The sequence below is a fragment of the Peromyscus maniculatus genome, chromosome 23, assembly GCF_049852395.1.
Source record: "Peromyscus maniculatus bairdii isolate BWxNUB_F1_BW_parent chromosome 23, HU_Pman_BW_mat_3.1, whole genome shotgun sequence".
In the NCBI taxonomy this organism is placed as follows: Eukaryota; Metazoa; Chordata; class Mammalia; order Rodentia; family Cricetidae; genus Peromyscus; species Peromyscus maniculatus.
This window is the reverse complement of record NC_134874.1, coordinates 49,582,374-49,597,899: the sequence shown is the minus strand read 5'-3', so window position 1 is coordinate 49,597,899 and position 15,526 is coordinate 49,582,374. Positions and strand designations below refer to the sequence as shown.

Sequence of the window (15,526 nt, the reverse complement as noted above, 5' to 3'; positions counted from 1 at the left end):
GTATACATAAATTGTGTTTATTAGAGATTTATTTCTGATAAGTACATGATGATGTGTACAATTACAAACACATACAGACACATGTTCGCTTAAAGAAAAAAAAAGGGAGGGGGCAAGAAGCTGGAGCAATGGTTTAATGAGAACCTAAGTTCAAATCCCAAGCATATGCATAAAAACATGTACATGGCTAGGACTGCCTGTGTAATTCCAGCATTGTAATGGAGACAGCAAGATTGATGGGGCTTGTCTTCCAAACTAGCTTCAGGCGGGTGAGACTTTCTCAAAGAATAAGACAGAAAGTGATAGGGTACACCTAACTTAAAACATGAGTAATTCGCACTTACGCACTTACGCACAAATAAATCTGGGTATGGTGGTATACTTCTGACATCCAAGTATTTGAAAGGTAGAGGCATGCAGATCAGGAGTTGTAAGTCATCCTTAACAAAATAACATTGTCTACAAAACAAACAGGAACTGGGGAGATGGTTCAGGAGGTAAAAATATTCAAGCTTGACAACTTGGGTTTGATCCCCAGAACCTAAGTATGAATCTAGATGCCATGGCCTGCTGTGTAGCAAAAACAAAAGAGGTCTTAGAAGTGGAAGACTCCTATACATGGAAACCAAAGATCAATCCATTCTCATTTTCATGGGTTGTCTTTTGACATCCACACATGAATAATGGCATGCTTGACCACTCAAACACAAAAATACACAAATAAATAACCGAATTTTCTAAATAAGCCAACCCCCCCCCCCAATCTTAAAACAAAAAAAGGCAAGACTTTGAAGGTGCAACAAAGCAAATATGTAGATGGCAAATGAACATACGGAAAGAGGTTCAACATCATTAGCCAGGCAAAGGCCATGTCCACACATACTAGAATGGCTAAAACAAAATATAACAAGACAATGTCAAACTGCTGGGGAGGATGTGGGGAGAAGTCAGGCTTTCTACACACAGCAATGGTAGTAATGCAAAAATGTAACAGTTACTTTAATAAACAAATTAGCAGTCTCTGAGTTGAACACACACACTTAGTATGTGACCTGGCAATCATATTCCTACTACTGTTCTGTTCTTTCATTCCCTCCTTTCTTTCTGAGACACCGTGTTAGTCTAACTCTGAAATTCATCATGTAGCCCAAACTAGCCTCAAACTTATGGCAACCCCTGCCCCAGCCTCTGAAATGCTGAGATTATAGATGTAAGCCACATCAACGCAAGAGAAATAAAAATATAAGTTCATATAAAAACCTATACATAAATGCATATAGCATCCTTTATTCACAACTACTTTAATGAAATAATTCATTTCATTATTTCATTAATGAAATAAGTCATTCACCTGGGAAATTATGGTATGTTATACAATGGACACTACTCAGCAATGAAAAGGCACTACTAATTCATACTACATACATGATTTTCAAATACATTTTACTGGACAGGGCAGGGAGTGGGAGGGAGGCAGACTAAAAAAAGCTACCTCTTGGGCGATTCCATTTTAGGACATTCTGGAAAGGATCAAACTATAGACAGCATCAACCAAACTAAGGATGATTCATCTTAAAACTTTTCCCAATGGTGTTTGCAATAGGACCAGTGTGTAGCCCAGGCTGACCCACTAACTTAACTCATGACTTAAAATTTCAAAAATATGAATGTTTTGCTTGCTTGTATGTCTGTCTGTCTGTCTATATGTGCAACATGTGTGCTTGGTTGGTGCCCTCAGAGGTCAGAGGACATTGGGTCTGGAGTTAGGGTGATTATGAGTCACCATATGGGTTCTGGGGATCAAATTTGAATTCTCTGTAAGAGCAAGGAAAGCTCTAAAGCACTAAGCCATCTCTCCAGCTCCAGGCTTCTGACTCTAATTACTAATACTATAGGTATGTGTCACCAAGTCTAGAAACATACAACTTTTTGAAGGTTCAGAAGCAATGCCATTCTATAGAAATTGTGCTTCAAAATTTAGATCTTTTCCTAATAATGCGGTATGACAGTCTTATGATGTTATACTGTAACAGTTCCCATTCACCTCACAAACATGAGATAGCAAACCACTATAGTAGATGGGCTACAGGGTTCAATAGGTTGAGCATATGAATATTTTGTCTTAATTTTTTTTCATATTACAATGTAACCCCATTGCAAGTCTAAGAATATTCCTCAAAGAGATCTGTGGTTGCCAGGTGAAGCACAGGAAGAACTGACTACCTAAGGGCAACAAGAGGGAATATTTTTGTTCTTGGGTGATAGTAATTTCTGCTATCATGATGGGAGATGATAAAGTTCAGGGCCTGCAAGATAGCTCAATGGAAAAAGATGCTTGCTATGCAAGCCTGGAGACCCGAGTTTGATCTCTCAAATCCACATAGAAGGGGAGGACCAATTCTACGAAGTTGTCCTTTGATGGCCACACTGAAGGATGTGGCAGCATATGACTTTAATCCCAGCACTCAAGGCAGGTAGATTTCTGTGAGCATGAGACCAGTCTGGTCCACATACTTCTAGGCCAACCAGGGTTACAAAGCGAGATCCTTTAAACCAAACCAACACAACAAGCCCCAAATAATGAGGCTAGGATGCAGCTCAGTTGGTAGAATTCTTGCCTAGCATGCATGAGGCCCTGGGCCCCAGCCCCACATGGGAATGGTGGTTGATAACTCTAATCCCAGTACTTGGGAGATGGAGGCAGGAGTTCAGAAATTCAAAGTAATCCTCAGATATATAGCAAGTTTGAAGGCCAAGCTGAGCTACTCAGACCTTTTCTCAAAATGAAACAAAAAAACAACTCTTCAAACAATCCTATATCCTCAAAGATGAGTAAAATTTTCTATAATGCAAATTAAAAACTAAATTTAAGATTTAAACAAAGAACTTGCCATACTGTTCCACACATGGTCATGTGGGCAGTCAGGGCTGAACTCTCCTTACAGGTCAAGTCTGTAGTCAACTAGCAATAATGGAGTCAGTTTCATGGTACTTCAGAGGCTACTTCATTCAATCTTCCAGGATACCTCCCTTGACCCTTTCCAAATCTGTGTGGCCCAACCTGGGTCCAACTGGTCCTGTGCTCACAAGCTCTAACCATAATAGGTCTTGTGACTACTATCTAATTATCAATGGCCACTATCAAGTCACTGCCACCTCCTGCTTCCTTTAAGTCAACTCCCTTCACTTCCAGGCTTTCCCTGTCATCATCCACTAAAGCTCAGAGGTCACACTATTTTGCTCATGGTCAGTCAGGCTGTTAATAAGTGATAGGGTTTGGCCTTGAGTTGTCACTACATAGTAGTGCTCCAGGACCTCTGTGATGGTGGTCCACTGCATTTTCCAGTCTGTGTTCCTCACCTGGCTTTGTCCTATGCAGGATAATCACTTGTTTAAAAGGATCTTGGGGTTTTTGATCCTACTGCACATTTCAAACTATCTTATAGTTGTGCTGTGTGCCATCCACCACGGTGTTCCCATCGGCAGCACATGTGCTGGGTGGTGCTGTTAGTAAGGCTAGTACCCATGAGGCACACGAGAGCCAAACTTTTCAATGGTACAGTAGGCCTTTGTAAAGGATGAGTGCTAGATTGAAGCCAAACAGTCCCTCTTCATCAGGCCTGACCAGCACTACTACACACTTCTAATGAGGCTTAAACTTAAATATTTCTTTTTTTTAAAGATTTTATTTTATGTGTATGAGCGTTTTGTCTGCATATGTCTATGCATTGGTGCCCATGGAGGTCAAAAAAGGATGTCACACTCCCTGGAACTGGAGTTACAGTTGTTTGTGAGTCACCATGTACATGCTGGGGACAGAACCCAAGTCCTTTGCAAGAGCAGCAAGTGTTCTTAACTGCTGAGCCATCTCTCCAGCCTCAATTACTTCTGAAGTTCTTTCTAGATATAAAACTCTTGAGTCTTCAAGGTGAGTGGTGGGGGTGGGGGGAACAAATCACCCAGGAAATGCTCTGTTGCCAGAAAAAACTGAAGGTGCTACTTGACCCAATTATGACTGCCACCCATCAAGGGCTCAAGTAGATATACTGATCTTTAATGGCCCCTTTTCACATCCAAGGGGAAGGCCACTTGGCTGGGGCAGCTCTAGCCAGTAGCACGGTGCCCAGTCCAAGTGCTTTATAGGCCCTAGGGACTTGGCTAGCTCCAAAGTCCTGCTAAAGTACCAGAGACTTGGAGCTGGTGAAGCTCTTGCACAGACATGCACAGTAACACAGTAAGACACGAAAACCCATGGTTCTACCCCATTTCCAAAACGAATCCATCAGCAACAACCAAAAGACAGTGGGGGTTAATCACTTCATTTTCTCACTGTGGATGTTACCAACTACTACACACCACCTGTCAGCCGACACATGTGGGCACCCTTACTCCTGAAACCAAGGCATGTGATTCCCTAATCCGTCTCCTGTCTCACTCCTCTCCAAACCTTTCCCTCACCTCGACTTACTTCCTGAAGTAGAAGAACTACACCTGTTTTCCAAGTCATCTCTTTCTATTCCCTCTAACAAATGAAGTTGCAAGTTCTGCCAGAGTAACACCCGAAGACATCTCTACTCTCCCTCCTTTCTGCCTTCTCAATCAGGTCCCTGTCTCCTCTTGCCTAGACCAACTCCTAAACGTGTCTCTAAACCCAGTTTAACCTTTCCCTCTAAATGACTCCTCTTGCAATGTCTCCAGACCTCTCTCCATGGTGACATCAACCTTGCCACCGAGTTGCTGTGCACTATTATCTCTTGTCAATCCTTCCTGTGGCATAAAGGTTTCTTTGATGGGTGGCTGGACCTAGTCACTCCCAAGCTCCCCATTAACTTTTTCTTCCCTAGGCATGAGTGGAATGCCAGCAATGCACCAGGCACAGGGAACACAAAACAGAAGCAATCCCAACCACAACAGATCAGGATGTTAGCCTCTGAACTAGATGGTACTCTTCTTTCCCCATTTTAAGTAATTTTCTGGAGTCCCCTTGACAAGGACCAGAATCCTGCTACCACCTGACCCCAGCATAATTTTCTAGTTTTAGGTCCATGTTTACCCTCCTGACTGACTCTCTTGGTCTGGCTTAACTGGTAAACTTAGGCCTGGCAGCTTTTTGGTGCCTTCCTTTTCTCTTAATGTGGCCATTTGCTGATCCTGGATAGCCCTCCCTGTTCCTCTTTTATTGCAATCTGCTTGAATAAAAACAACCTTTCAGTAACCAATAATCATTCCATGCAATATACTATATGTAAAGACTAACACTCTTTTTTATATTATGTCTCATAATACATTGAGGCCTCTTCTCAAATCAGGTTAACTTTCTGTTTGGGACAGAGTTTCAGTGTAGCCCAGGATAGCCTCATCCCCCATAGATAGCCAATATCTGCCCCTAACTCCTGAGCACAGAGATTACAGGCACGAGACACTATTCCTGGGTTATGTGGCACTGGGTATTAAAAGCAGGGCTTCACCGGGCGGCGGCGGCGGCGGCGGCGGCGGCGGCGGCGGCGGCGGCGGCGGCGGCGCACGCCTTTAATCCCAGCACTCGGGAGGCAGAGGCAGGCAGATCTCTGTGAGTTCAAGGCCACCCTGGTCTCCAAAGCGAGTTCCAGGGAAGGCGCAAAGCTACACAGAGAAACCCTGTCTCGAAAAACCAAAAAAAAAAAAAAAAAAAAAAAAAAAAAAAAAACAACAAACAAACAAAAAAAACACACAGCAGAGCTTCATGAATGCAAGGCCATTTTTTCCCAGTGATAGAGAATAGGTACTGGCAATTCACACTACCTTTCTTGAGAATAGAAAGGCGGGGCTAAACCACTGAGCACTGAGCACTGCAATGAGCCCCCGCACGTGTAGACATGGATATTCTGTCACCATCCTATTTCCTGCATCCTGCTTCAGCCATGTACTTGCTTTCTTGTCTCCAGTCATACATTAAAGTGTTTTCTTGTCCTTCTTAAGTTCTCTGTGGCCACTCATCTTTGTGGCACTCAAGTGTTGGGCAGAATCAGCTACCATTGCTCTTTCTCATGTCCCAAATTCCAAGTCATGTGACTTTTGACCCTCTAATTGTGTCTCAATGCTCCCTGTCTCTACGGCTAATGTTCTGGATCATATTAGCAATTTTTCCTACTCGAAGGAAAGCACCTAACTTGTTTTCTGGCTGCCAGTCAGTTCCTCCTGTGCAAATGTGACTCCCTCTGTCAATTAACATGGATCTGGAGAGGGCCCTCATAATATCTGAGCTCTCTTTCCAAAAAAACCTGCTACTCCATTCTACTTTCCCAGAAAGTTCCATACCCTGCATGGTTTCCTGAACAAACGGATGGTCCCACCTCCTCTACCCACCAAGTTCTTGAAGAGCCTTTCCCACTGGTCTTTTACCTAGCTACTTCCTTCCAGTCCTTCTGCCTCAACAACTCCAGGGAACATTCTGAGGTCTCTTGGGCTTGCGTAACAGTTCCTTTTCTTCTGCTTCCACCATCAGTTGGTACTATTGCTCACAAGCCAGTCTGAAATCATCTACACACAGGTCAGATACAACATGGCCTCTCCAGAGGCTAGCCTCTAGGCTAGAACACAGCTTGGGGGAGGGGGCGCAAAAGCTCATTTCCCTCTTGTTAGCCAATTTTCTTAGGTCTTCTCTTAGAACCAGGACCACTGTGAACTACTGCCACCTAGGGGCAAAAGGCTGGCACTGCATCTCACTCTCACCGTTCAGCATTTAACTAGATTGAACACACTAAATGGGATGGGAACACAAACCAGGGAACAGTCGATTCTGGAGGAGGTGGAGAAGCCTTGGCAGTTGGAGGCAGCTTCAAGCGGTGTTTGTACTCTGAACCAGGCCACACAGCATGAGAAGGAGATCTTCTTCTTCCAAGGAAAGAGCAGACAGGGTCAGAGGGGGCAGAGGGGGTAGGGGTCACCCCAAGCTAAGGGCTTCTGATTTAAATCTTTAGAGCCATTCGAACAGCCCAGCACAACCCCCACCCCCCACCCTCCAAAACAGGAGAAACATGATCAGATCTGCATCTTCAAAAGTCAACTCCTGCTGGTGTGCAAAGGCAGAGAGAAGAGAAGCAGTGAGTGTGGGAAGCAACTGAGTAAGCACAGGAAAAAGTATGTTCTTCAATCTCTCCCTTTCTGTTGCACGGTGACCTATTCCTAAACACATCCAAATCTGTTCCCTCAAACCAGTGCTAATGGCGGGCGGTGGTGGCGCATGCCTTTAATCCCAGCACTCGGGAGGCAGAGCCAGGCGGATCTCTGTGAGTTCGAGGCCAGCCTGGGCTACCAAGTGAGTCCCAGGAAAGGCGCAAAGCTACACAGAGAAACCCTGTCTCGAAAAACCAAAAAAAAAAAAAAAACAAAAAAAACAAACAAACAAACAAACAAAAAAAGTGCTAACAGAAACATTGCCTATTTCTCTCAGCTTCTTTACAGACCTCGAAGTCACAGCATTAAAAAATATTTTTAGATTTATATGTGTTTTGTTTGCATGTATGGGAACCACATGTGTGCTTGGTGCCTGCAAGGCCAGAAGGCGGCATGGGATCCCTTGGACCTGGAGTTTGGGATGTTGTGAGCCATCATTCGGGCACTAGGAACTTAACATGCAGGCTCTTGTCTGCGGAGCCACCTCTCCAGCCCCACAGCATTTTAAAAACCAGCTCTCAGCAGTTTTGTACATACATGTTCAGCGGTAATACACTGGGGTATCTTGGACCTGCATTCAAATCCTGCACTGCCCATGAGACTATCCTAAGCTCCACTTTCTTCTCTAAAATGGATATTCTAACACTTATCTTAGGGGTTGGAGACACGCCTGTAAAGTATTAACACATGGTACACTGTTGATAAATTCTGATGGTTATTTGTAACACCATGTATTCCATGTATGGCATACACAATACTGGAGTTTTCCTCTCACATCTTCTCAATATTTTCACCCTACTATTTTACAGGCAATTCAACATAGCTTACTCAAAATCTTAGGAGCTTCCTACAAAACATCAGAGATAGGCCTAGAAGAACTTTTAGATTATTTAAGGATTATTTAAGGATTTCTCACCTCTGTGTGTGTATGTGTTTGGTGGTGGGGAGCGCGAGAAAGACCCCTAGCAACGCTTGAATTTATTTTTGGTCCTCACAACTGGGAGAAGTGGGAGGAAGAGATGCTAATACTTAGTGGGCTGAGAAGCCAGGCATGCCATCCAACTTCCTACAATGCACAGGGCAGCCAGGCCCCCACAACCAACCATTATCTGACCTTAACTGTCTGCAGTAAGGAGGTTAGAAAAGCTTTCCCTACCATTTTGCTCCTTCTAAAGCACTGGCCATCGGTATCCCACATGAACATTTTCGACAACAGAAGCTCTGTACCGTGCAAAAAAAGTTCTCCACCTGCCCTGCACATAGTAGGTGTCAAAACCCACTTTGATATGCTTTAGCAGCACAGGACAACAGATAAGGAAGACTCTCCTTCACTACCCATTGTTCAACTGCGTGCAATTATATTTTCTATATTTACACATTATTTTACAAATGCAAACGTCCAGAGAACAGCTTTGTTAGGGATGGCGATCAAAAATTTTTTTCCCTTTTATTTTCTAGGACTCCCATACATACAGAAGAAAGGTTTGCACACTTTCTAAAAGGACCTCACGATCCGTCGCGGTGTATCCTGAAAATCGGCCACAAAAGAAATCTGTGAGATTTCCCGAGAGAGCGAGCCCGTGGGCCGTGACCTCTGGGCGCCCAAGGCCCTCGCTCCTCTCTTCCGCCCCCGGATCACCAGGCTCCCCAGACCGACTATGCAGGGCCCCCCAAAGCCTCGGAGCCCGGCCCCCCAAAGCGCGTGCCCACGCCGTGTCCTTCTCCCGCCTCTCTCGCGGGAGCCCAGAGAGGAATCCGGCCCGGAGGAGGCTTGTCGCCGACCCGGATCCAGCCGAGTCGGTTTCCCTTCGCCTAGCCACGGCCCACACGCGCGCCTCCGCACCCAGGCCTTGCGCGGCCTGGGGCCTTCGGCCGGTGCAGGCCCGGCGGGCGCCCGCGGGTCTAGGCGAGCTCAGGCCCCAGCGCGGCCTACTCTTTCGGAAGTCGCCGAAGCCACCCGGCCTCACCTGAACACGGGCGGGAAGGCCCGGGGCTCTGCTCCGGGGCGGGCGGCGCGGCGATAACGGCTCCGCACGGCCTCGGTAGCGGTGGTGGCGGCGGCAGAGCGGCGACGGCGACGGCGGCGGCTCCTCCTCAGCGCGCACGACCCGCTCCCCGGCCCCGCGGCCAGACACGCCCCCTCCTCAGCGCGCTCGCCTATTGGCCGGCGTCTTTGAAGAGACGGCGCTCATTGGTTGATATGGCTGTCGCGGTGCTCTGGTGCGTGCGGCGGAGGCAGGACTTCCTGTCAGCGCCGCCAGCGAGGGGCCAAAGCGGCCGGTGGAGGCGCCGAGTGGCTGGCCATGGCGGTGGAGGGGGCGAGCGGGGCCATGGCCCGCCGCAGACGCCGACTGGACACGGAGGCCGAGGAGTGCCTCTCTTTGTGGAACTCACACCCTCTGGTCTTCACCTGACGGGCGGTGCAGTCGCCTCCGCCCAAAGTAAGAAGTGTGGTCATCGGGAGCCCAGGCTAGGAGGGTAGGATCTCTGGTTCGAATCCCGGTCCCGACCGACGTTTCCTCTCTGCCTGCCTGCGGTTGAGCACCGGCTGACGTCACTTCACCTGGCTTCAGTTTTCTTATCTAGTGAAATGAATTAAGGGATGTGGTCACCATGGCATTCCCAGAGGCTCTAACGTTGAAAATGTTTGGTTTTAGGATTTTTTTTTAAAATGTGTATGGATGGGTTTCGGCCTGCGTGCACCACATGAGTGCAGTGCTTACGGAGGTCAAAAAGAATGTCGGATCCTCTGGAACTGGAGTTACAGACGGTTGTTAGCTGCCTTGTGAGTGCTGAGAACCGAACCCGGGTCCCCTGGAAGGGCAGCCAGTGCTCTTAATTACTGAGCTATCTTTCCAGCTCCCCTTCCTTTGAAATTTTAAATGCATGCTATGTGCCAGCTAGGCAGTGATCAGAAAACAACTGCCTGTCCTTTCGGTGGCTACTGTTCTGGGATAGTGCTATCAGAAAAGTATATGCAAATTGCATGATTTAAAAAAATTCTCTCTCTTTGTTTTTTCTTTTTTCTTTTTTTTAGCGTGTTTGTTGTTTTCTTTTAGTCAAGGTCTTCCTAAATAGCCTTGGTTTTGAATTATAGACCAGACTGACTTTACCTCACAGAGATCTGCCTACCTTTGCTTCCTGAGTGCTGGGTTTAAAGGTGATGCGGCCGAGCGGTGGTGGCGCACACCTTTAATCCCAGCACTTGGGAGGCAGAGGCAGGCGGATCTCTGTGAGTTCGAGGCCAGCCTGGTCTCCAAAGCGAGTTCCAGGAAAGGCGCAAAGCTACACAGAGACCCAGGAAAGGTGCAAAGCTACACAGAGAAACCCTGTCTCGGAAAAACAAAAAAAAACAAACAAACAAAAAAAAAGGTGATGCGTATGTTTTTGAGACAGGGTCTCATGTAGTCCAGGTTGGCCTTAAACATAGCTAAGGAAGGTGAAATGATCCTTCTGCTTCCATCTCTCAAATTCTAGGATTACAGTCCTGCACCACCACAACTGACTATATGACCTTTTAAAGATAGTTTTATGGAATTTGAAAATATTGTATTTTAATATATTCTGTATTTATATGTTTGTATGAACATGTATGTAGAAATCAAAGGACAGCTTGCAGGAGTCAGTTCTCTCCTTCCATTATGTGGGGTCTGGGGGTTGAACTCAGGCTGTCACACTCAACAGTTGAGTTGAGTTGGCCAGTGTCAGCTGAGCCAATTCTACAGCCCTGTGACATTCTTAACCAGCTCTACACAGTAAAGATTTAAGGAAGCCACAAAATTGTCAGCTATATGGCAACTTAAAATGTTAATATTATGTATGAGGAACATGTTTATTATCTTATGGGCCATGTAATTTAGTGGTAAAGTACTTTGCTAGCACATCCAAGGAGATTCACAAAAGAAAAGCTGAAAAGAAAAAAGGACATGATGTAGCTCAGGGGTTGAGTATTTGCCTATTTGCCTAGCAGACATAAAGTTCTGTGTTTGATCTCCTGTACTAGATAGCGTTCAAACCCAGACATTGCATCCCGTAATCCAAGAATTCGGGAGATAAATAAAGTTGGAAGATCAAAAGTTCATGGGCAGGATGGAAAGGTGGCACAGTCATTAAGGACAGTTACTACTCTTGCAGAGGACAAGGATTCAATTCCCAGCAACCAACCACATCTATTGACTCATAACTGCCTGTAACTCTGCTTCCAAGGGATATAACACTCTCTTCTGTCCTCTAAGGGCACTGCATTCATGTACACAAATCCACATTCACACTCACACATACATAAATAAAACCTTTCTTTAAAAAAAGTGCATCCTAGGCCGGGCAGTGGTGACACACACCTTTAATCCCAGCACTGGGAGCCAGAGCCAGGTGGATTTCTGTGGGTTCAAGGCCAGCCTGGTCTCCAGAGCGAGATCCAGGACAGGCACCAAAATGACACAGAGAAACCCTGTCTTGAAAAAAACAAACAAACAAAAATTGTTGGGGTTGGGGATTTAGCTCAGTGGTAGAGCGCTTGCCTGGCAAGTACAAGGCCCTGGGCTCGGTCCTCAGCTCCAGAAAAAGAAAAAAAGTGCATCCTTGACTACATAGCAAATTTCAAGACCAGCCTCAGCTACATGTGACCCTATTTCAAAAAAAAGTCAGTCATTAGTTCTTTTACAGAGGCAAAGATGCCTCAACAGAGTGAGGCGCCACCTGAGTTCAAGCTCCAGAACCCACAGGGTGGGAGGAGAGAACTGACTCCTGCAGGTTGTCCTCTGACCTTCACATCCACACCTGGGCACACACAGGATCTTTTTTTTAATGTAAAAAACAGATATTTTAATAATTTTATTTAACCAACTATGTCTAAAATATTTCAACATACAATCAAAGTTAAAAGTTACATGATCTGCCAGGTGGTGGCGGCACACACCTTTAGTTCTAGCACTTAAGAGACAGAAGCAGGGGTATCTCTGAGTTTGAGGCCAGCCTGGTCTACAAAGTGCGTTCCAGGACAGCCAGGGCTTTTATCCCAGCACTGTGGGTACAGAGGCAGGCAGTTTTCTGTGAATTCCAGGCCAGCCTAGTCTACAGAGCTACTTCTAGGCCCGCCAGGGCTACACAGAAAAAAAACCCTATCTTGGAAAAAAAAATTTTTTTTTAAATGTTGTGAGATTTTTTTACTTTCTGTTTTTTCCTTTTGCTTTTGAAATCTAGTGTATATTTTACATATCAAATTGGACCAATTGCATTTCAAGAACTCAGAAGTCCCACGTTACCATCGGACCATGAGCTTTTGTAGGAGGAAACAGAAGAGAAATCAAGTGAGTTCCATTTGAAGTAGTTTTTAAAAGGGTAAGAAGAAAAGTGAAAAGGGTACAGGAAGGTAGGGATAGCGCCTCAAAGAGGTAGTCAGGGAGATGGACTATGAAGAAGAATCAGAGGAGTTGAGAAAAATTATGTAAGAGTTTTCCTGTCCTGCCTGCTCCCAATTAACCATTAGCCACTTCCCAAATAACTGACTCGGAGACTTAATATAAATTATAAATGCTTGGCCAATAGCTCAGGCTTAGAAGTCTAACTAGCTCTTACATTTTAAGTTAACCCATATTCCTTATTTATGCTGTGCCACATGGCAGTGCCTTTATTAGCATGGCACGTTCATCTCCTGCTCCCTCTGTGTCAGGCTGGTGACTCCTGACTCCTCTGCCCTTCCCCTTCCCAGCGTTCTCAGTTTGGCTTTACCACATAACCTTATTCTGCTCAGCTATTGGCCAGTCTACTTGTTTATTAACCATCAAAGCTACAAATCTTCACAGTGTACAAAGGGATTATTCCATAACAAAATTACATCCTTTATTGTTTAGTGTTGCCCTGTAGACCATGTAGAAATTTTGGGTATGGGGCCTGGAAGATAGCTTAGTAGGTAGGAGGTTTGCTGTGCAAGTGTGCAGACCTGAGTCCAGACCTGGAGCACATAAACAGCCACTGTATTTGTGTAACCACATGGTGTGGGAGGCAACACTTCCCTATTGAACTTGATGTTGGGCACTTGACAGTAGCTAGTTAACTGAATAGCTGGATTTTTAGTTATATTTATGTGTGTATGTAGGTATGTGTAGGCTGAGTTTTCCTGTGCAGCAGCTGCTCCCAAATAATCACTCAATATTACTTGTAAATGCTCGGTTGATAGCTCAGGCTTATTACTAACTAGCTCTTAGAACTTAAATTAACCCATTTCTATTAATCTATGTATTGCCACATGGCTTGTGACTTTACCTGTCCTCCAGCATGTCTTGCTCCCTCCTTGTCTCCTGGCGACTCCACTCTGCCCTTCTTCCTCCTAGCATTCTCAGTTTGGCTGTCTGGCGTATGCCAGTCAGTTCTTTTTTAACCAATGAGAGTAACATATATTCACAGTGTACAGAAGGATTATTCCACAGCAGGTGTGTGTGTTTATGTTTACACATACACATGTGTGGTCACATGCATGTAGAAGATAGAGATCCCTCTGGTGTCATTTTGTTTGTTTGTTTGTTTGTTTGTTTGAGGCAGGGTTTCTCTGTGTAGTTTTGGCTGTCCTGGAACTTGCTGTGTAAACCAGGCTGACCTGGAACTCTCAGAGCTCTCCCTGCCTCTGCCTCCCAAGTGGTAGGATAACAGATGTGTGTCACCACCGCTTGCCTCCAGTGTCATTCTTTATGCACTGTCTACCTTGTTTTTCTGAGACAAAGTATCTTCATTGGCCTAGAACTTGCCAATTAGTCTAGGTTGGCAGACCAGGGAGCCCCAAGGATCTACCTGTGTCTTAGTTAGGGTTTTTATTGCTGTGAAAAGACATCATGACCATGGCAACTCGTTTTGTTTTGTTTTGTTTTTTGTTTTTTTCCGAGACAGGGTTTCTCTGTGTAGCTTTGCGCCTTTCCTGGAACTCACTCTATAGACCAGGCTGGCCTTGAACTCACAGAGATCCACCTGGCTCTGCCTCCCAAGTGCTGGGATTAAAGGTGTGCACCACCGCCCAGCATGACCATGGCAACTCTTATAATGGAAAACATTTAACTGGGCCTGGCTTACAGTTCTGAGGTTTAGTCCTTTATCACAGTAGGAAGCATGGTGGCATGCAGAAAGACATGATATTGGAGAGGTAGCTAAAAGTTCTACATCTGAATCTGCAGGCATATTGGACATGGCTTGAGCATCTGAGACCTCACAGCCCACCCCTAGTGACACACTTCCTCCAACAAGGCTACACTTCCTAATAGTGCCTTCTTTGGTGACTAAGCATTCAAATCTATGAGCCTATGGAGGCTGTTCTTACTCAAACCAAACCACTCCCTGATCTTCAGGCTTGTAGCCATATTATAATGCAAAGCTGCATTCAGTCCAGCTTCAAAAGTCCCAATATCTGTAACAGTCTCAACTCTGTTTAAAAATCTGAAGTCTCTTCTAAGACTCAAGGCAGAACTCTAGCCCCCTGTAAAATCAAAATAAAAAAGCGTATCACATACTTGCAACATACAGAGGCAGAGGATATCATTACCATTCCAAAAGGGAGGAAAGGGAGCATAGTGAGGAAATACAGGACCAAAGCAAGCCTGAAAACTCCAAACTGCATATCCATGCCTGCTGTCAAAGTGCTCTTCAGATCTCCAACTCCTTTCGGCTTTGTTAATTGTAACACACTTCTCTCTCTTGGGCTGATTCCACTCTTTGTTTATAGCTTTCCTCAGTAGGTATTCTACAATTCTGGCTTTTCCAACATCTTGGGTTGTCTCCAAGGCAATCCAGCTTCGCCTTCACAGCATCACCCAGTGCAGGCCTCCATGCAGGGACACCCCTGACACAGGCCTGATGTAAGTGGCTTTCCTTAGTTTCAGAGGCATAGTCCATAACCTCTTTCTTTTATCCTTGATTCTAAAGTCAGAAGCATGTGTCTAAAGCTGCCAGGTTCTGCTGCTTGCTGGAGCTGGAACATGGCCCCCTCCTTCAATTATATCTTCACCAGATTTCTGTTTTTGATGGTTTCCTTCCCTGCTTAAACGTTTCTTAATTCCTTTTCAAAAGTTAAAAGCTTACCTGGTGTGATCTTGCCCTGAGGCCACCACTCCCTTTATTCCATTTAGCACCAGGCTTTACTTTAATCTTTTTATCTCCTTGAACACAGGCCTTAGTTCCATTATACTTCCTGATGCCTCTTTTCTCCTCAAACTATACTTTTTGTGTTTTCCCTTGTTCAGTTTGCACCATTAATCCAAAACTTTTCAGTTTAGCCTCAGGGAGACTTTTTAGAAAAAGGCAAAAAGAAGTCACATTATTGGGCAAAAACCCCACAAGAATCATCTCTAAGCTGTATACTAATGTTCTTCCCTTCTGAAACTTCTTA

The 15,526-nt window shown here is 45.2% G+C and overlaps 2 protein-coding genes across 4 annotated transcripts in view; one reads left to right on the top strand and one right to left on the bottom strand.

The window, feature by feature from the left end:
* Elavl1 (ELAV like RNA binding protein 1) overlaps window positions 1-9,423 on the bottom strand; it is a 42,704-nt gene extending 33,281 nt beyond the window's left edge. Inside the window, exons 1-2 of one of the 2 annotated variants that reach the window (XM_076560416.1) lie at window positions 9,123-9,284; window positions 6,763-6,873 (exon numbers count right to left, since the gene is read on the bottom strand). The gene's annotated coding sequence lies outside the window, so the exon portion shown is untranslated. Of the gene's footprint in view, window positions 1-6,762; window positions 6,874-9,122 lie in introns of both variants that reach the window. The other variant, XM_006970145.4, reaches the window with a different exon arrangement.
* A 37-nt stretch (window positions 9,424-9,460) lies between these two features.
* Ccl25 (C-C motif chemokine ligand 25) overlaps window positions 9,461-15,526 on the top strand; it is a 37,455-nt gene continuing 31,389 nt past the window's right edge. For both annotated transcript variants that reach the window (XM_016007707.3, XM_016007653.3), the window contains exons 1-2: window positions 9,461-9,596; window positions 12,358-12,464. The gene's annotated coding sequence lies outside the window, so the exon portion shown is untranslated. The remainder of the gene's footprint in view (window positions 9,597-12,357; window positions 12,465-15,526) is intronic.